Below are 4,953 nucleotides of genomic sequence, written 5' to 3' on the forward strand. Positions count from 1 at the left end.
CTCTCACTCTCCACCTCACCTGACTCTCCATCTCACCTCACTTTCCCTCTCTCCATCTCACCTCACTCTCTCCATCTCCATCTCCATCTCCATCTCCATCTCCCCTGACTCTCCCTGACTCTCCCTGACTCTCCCTGACTCTCCCTGACTGTCCCTGACTGTCCCTGACTGTCCCTGACTGTCCCTGACTGACTCTCTCCGACTCTCTCCGACTCTCCCTGACTCTCCCTGACTGAATCTCCACCTCACCTGACTCTCACTCTCCACCTCACCTCACCAGACTCTCCACCTCACCTCACCAGACTCTCCACCTCCCCTCACCAGGCTCTCCATCTCACCTCACTTTCCCTCTCTCCAGACTCTCCCTGACTCTCCCTGACTCTCCCTGACTCTCCCTGACTCTCCCTGACTGACTCTCCACCTCACCTGACTCTCACTCTCCACCTCACCTGACTCTCCACCTCACCTCACCTGCCTCTCCACTTCACCTCACCTGACTCTCCATCTCACCTCACTTTCCCTCTCTCCATCTCACCTCACTCTCTCCATCTCCATCTCCCCTGACTCTCCCTGACTCTCCCTGACTCTCCCTGACTCTCCCTGACTCTCCCTGACTCTCCCTGACTGTCCCTGACTGTCCCTGACTGTCCCTGACTGACTCTCCACCTCACCTGACTGACTCTCCACCTCACCTGACTCTCACTCTCCACCTCACCTCACCAGACTCTCCACCTCACCTCACCAGACTCTCCACCTCACCTCACCCGACTCTCCATCTCACCTCACTTTCCCTCTCTCCAGACTCTCCCTGACTCTCCCTGACTCTCCCTGACTCTCCCTGACTCTCCCTGACTGACTCTCCACCTCACCTGACTCTCACTCTCCACCTCACCTGACTCTCCACCTCACCTCACCTGCCTCTCCACTTCACCTCACCTGACTCTCCATCTCACCTCACTTTCCCTCTCTCCATCTCACCTCACTCTCTCCATCTCCATCTCCCCTGACTCTCCCTGACTCTCCCTGACTCTCCCTGACTCTCCCTGACTCTCCCTGACTCTCCCTGACTGTCCCTGACTGTCCCTGACTGTCCCTGACTGACTCTCCACCTCACCTGACTGACTCTCCACCTCACCTGACTCTCACTCTCCACCTCACCTGACTCTCCAACTCACCTCACTTTCCCTCTCTCCATCTCCCTGACTCTCCCTGACTCTCCCTGACTCTCCCTGACTGACTCTCCACCTCACCTGACTCTCACTCTCCACCTCACCTGACTCTCCACCTCACCTCACCTTACTCTCCACCTCACCTCACCTGACTCTCCATCTCACCTCACTTTCCCTCTCTCCAGACTCTCCCTGACTCTCCCTGACTCTCCCTGACTCTCCCTGACTCTCCCTGACTGACTCTCCACCTCACCTGACTCTCACTCTCCACCTCACCTGACTCTCACTCTCCACCTCACCTGACTCTCCACCTCACCTCACCTCACCTGCCTCTCCACTTCACCTCACCTGACTCTCCATCTCACCTCACTTTCCCTCTCTCCATCTCACCTCACTCTCTCCATCTCCATCTCCATCTCCATCTCCATCTCCATCTCCCCTGACTCTCCCTGACTCTCCCTGACTCTCCCTGACTGTCCCTGACTGTCCCTGACTGTCCCTGACTGTCCCTGACTGACTCTCTCCGACTCTCCCTGACTCTCCCTGACTGACTCTCCACCTCACCTGACTCTCACTCTCCACCTCACCTCACCAGACTCTCCACCTCACCTCACCAGACTCTCCACCTCACCTCACCAGACTCTCCATCTCACCTCACTTTCCCTCTCTCCAGACTCTCCCTGACTCTCCCTGACTCTCCCTGACTCTCCCTGACTCTCCCTGACTCTCCCTGACTGACTCTCCACCTCACCTGACTCTCACTCTCCACCTCACCTGACTCTCCACCTCACCTCACCTTACTCTCCACCTCACCTCACCTGACTCTCCATCTCACCTCACTTTCCCTCTCTCCAGACTCTCCCTGACTCTCCCTGACTCTCCCTGACTCTCCCTGACTCTCCCTGACTCTCCCTGACTCTCCCTGACTGACTCTCCACCTCACCTGACTCTCACTCTCCACCTCACCTGACTCTCACTCTCCACCTCACCTGACTCTCCACCTCACCTCACCTCACCTGCCTCTCCACTTCACCTCACCTGACTCTCCATCTCACCTCACTTTCCCTCTCTCCATCTCACCTCACTCTCTCCATCTCCATCTCCCCTGACTCTCCCTGACTCTCCCTGACTCTCCCTGACTCTCCCTGACTCTTCCTGACTCTCCCTGACTCTCCCTGACTCTCCCTGACTGTCCCTGACTGTCCCTGACTGTCCCTGACTGACTCTCCACCTCACCTGACTGACTCTCCACCTCACCTGACTCTCACTCTCCACCTCACCTGACTCTCCAACTCACCTCACTTTCCCTCTCTCCATCTCCCTGACTCTCCCTGACTCTCCCTGACTCTCCCTGACTCTCCCTGACTCTCCCTGACTCTCCCCGACTGACTCTCTCCGACTCTCTCCGACTCTCCCTGAATCTCCCTGACTGACTCTCCACCTCACCTGACTCTCACTCTCCACCTCACCTCACCAGACTCTCCACCTCACCTCACCAGACTCTCCACCTCACCTCACCAGACTCTCCATCTCACCTCACTTTCCCTCTCTCCAGACTCTCCCTGACTCTCCCTGACTCTCCCTGACTCTCCCTGACTCTCCCTGACTCTCCCTGACTCTCCCTGACTGACTCTCCACCTCACCTGACTCTCACTCTCCACCTCACCTGACTCTCCATCTCACCTCACCTGCCTCTCCACTTCACCTCACCTGACTCTCCATCTCACCTCACTTTCCCTCTCTCCATCTCACCTCACTCTCTCCATCTCCATCTCCATCTCCCCTCACTCTCCCTGACTCTCCCTGACTCTCCCTGACTCTCCCCGACTCTCCCTGACTCTCCCTGCCTCTCCCTGACTCTCCCTGCCTCTCCCTGACTCTCCCTGACTCTCCCTGACTGTCTCTGACTGTCCCTGACTGTCCCTGACTGACTCTCCACCTCACCTGACTGACTCTCCACCTCACCTGACTCTCACTCTCCACCTCACCTGACTCTCCAACTCACCTCACTTTCCCTCTCTCCATCTCCCTGACTCTCCCTGACTCTCCCTGACTCTCCCTGACTCTCCCTGACTCTCCCTGACTGACTCTCCACCTCACCTGACTCTCACTCTCCACCTCACCTGACTCTCCACCTCACCTCACCTGACTCTCCATCTCACCTCACTTTCCCTCTCTCCAGACTCTCCCTGACTCTCCCTGACTCTCCCTGACTGACTCTCCACCTCACCTGACTCTCACTCTCCACCTCACCTGACTCTCCACCTCACCTCACCTGACTCTCCACCTCACCTCATCTTACTCTCGACCTCACCTCATCTTACTCTCGACCTCACCTCACCTTACTCTCCACCTCACCTGACTCTCCATCTCACCTCACTTTCCCTCTCTCCAGACTCTCCCTGACTCTCCCTGACTCTCCCTGACTCTCCCTGACTCTCCCTGACTCTCCCTGACTCTCCCTGACTCTCTCTCCACCTCACCTGACTCTCACTCTCCACCTCACCTGACTCTCCACCTCACCTCACCTGCCTCTCCACTTCACCTCACCTGACTCTCCATCTCACCTCACTTTCCCTCTCTCCACCTCACCACACCTGACTCTCCACCTCACTCTCCACCTCACCTCACTCTCCACCTCACCTCACCTCACTCTCCACTCCACCTAACTCTCCACTCCACCTACACTCTCAACCTCACCTCACCTTACTCTCCACCTCACTTCACCTCACCTGACTCAACTTCACCTCATGTCACCTGACTCTCCCTGGCTCTCCCTGGCTTTCCCTGGCTCTCCCTGACTCTCTCTCCACCTCACCTGACTCTCACTCTCCACCTCACCTGACTCTCCACCTCACCTGACTCTCCATCTCACCTCACTTTCCCTCTCTCCAGACTCTCCCTGACTCTCCCTGACTCTCCCTGACTCTCCCTGACTCTCCCCGACTCTCCCCGACTGACTCTCTCCGACTCTCTCCGACTCTCCCTGACTCTCCCTGACTGACTCTCCACCTCACCTGACTCTCACTCTCCACCTCACCTCACCAGACTCTCCACCTCAACTCACCAGACTCTCCACCTCACCTCACCAGACTCTCCATCTCACCTCACTTTCCCTCTCTCCAGACTCTCCCTGACTCTCCCTGACTCTCCCTGACTCTCCCTGACTCTCCCTGACTCTCCCTGACTCTCCCTGACTCTCCCTGACTCTCCCTGACTCTCCCTGACTCTCCCTGACTCTCCACCTCACCTGACTCTCACTCTCCACCTCACCTGACTCTCCACCTCACCTCACCTGCCTCTCCACCTCACCTCACCTGCCTCTCCACTTCACCTCACCTGACTCTCCATCTCACCTCACTTTCCCTCTCTCCATCTCACCTCACTCTCTCCATCTCCATCTCCCCTGACTCTCCCTGACTCTCCCTGACTCTCCCTGACTCTCCCTGACTCTCCCTGACTCTCCCTGACTCTCCCTGACTGTCTCTGACTGTCCCTGACTGTCCCTGACTGACTCTCCACCTCACCTGACTGACTCTCCACCTCACCTGACTCTCACTCTCCACCTCACCTGACTCTCCAACTCACCTCACTTTCCCTCTCTCCATCTCCCTGACTCTCCCTGACTCTCCCTGACTCTCCCTGACTGACTCTCCACCTCACCTGACTCTCACTCTCCACCTCACCTGACTCTCCACCTCACCTCACCTTACTCTCCACCTCAACTCACCTGACTCTCCATCTCACCTCACTTTCCCTCTCTCCAGACTCTCCCTGACTCTCC

This window comes from Lissotriton vulgaris, unplaced genomic scaffold (assembly GCF_964263255.1).
Source record: "Lissotriton vulgaris unplaced genomic scaffold, aLisVul1.2 SCAFFOLD_462, whole genome shotgun sequence".
NCBI lineage: Eukaryota > Metazoa > Chordata > Amphibia > Caudata > Salamandridae > Lissotriton > Lissotriton vulgaris.